This window comes from Thunnus albacares, chromosome 13 (genome assembly GCF_914725855.1).
Source record: "Thunnus albacares chromosome 13, fThuAlb1.1, whole genome shotgun sequence".
Classification (NCBI taxonomy): domain Eukaryota; kingdom Metazoa; phylum Chordata; class Actinopteri; order Scombriformes; family Scombridae; genus Thunnus; species Thunnus albacares.
The window spans coordinates 18,877,501-18,877,765 of NC_058118.1; positions in this window are offsets into that span (position 1 = coordinate 18,877,501).

Consider the following 265-nt stretch of genomic DNA (forward strand, 5'->3'; position numbering starts at 1 on the left):
CAAACACCATATGAGAAATATATCACCTGGTTAAAAGACTCTTCATAAAGTTGTGGGAAGAGACTTAAGCTTTAGTTTTCCTGCTTGCAGGTGATTCAGGAAGAGCAGGACACTGATGGCAAGTGAGGAGGAGTGTGTGTGTGTGTGTGTGTGTGTGTGTGTGTGTGCATATTGGTAGGTTGGGTAGTGATTCATAATACTCTTACGCACATGAGATCCTTTGCAGGTCTGCAGAACTGCACGCTCATATATGGGGAAGAAATGG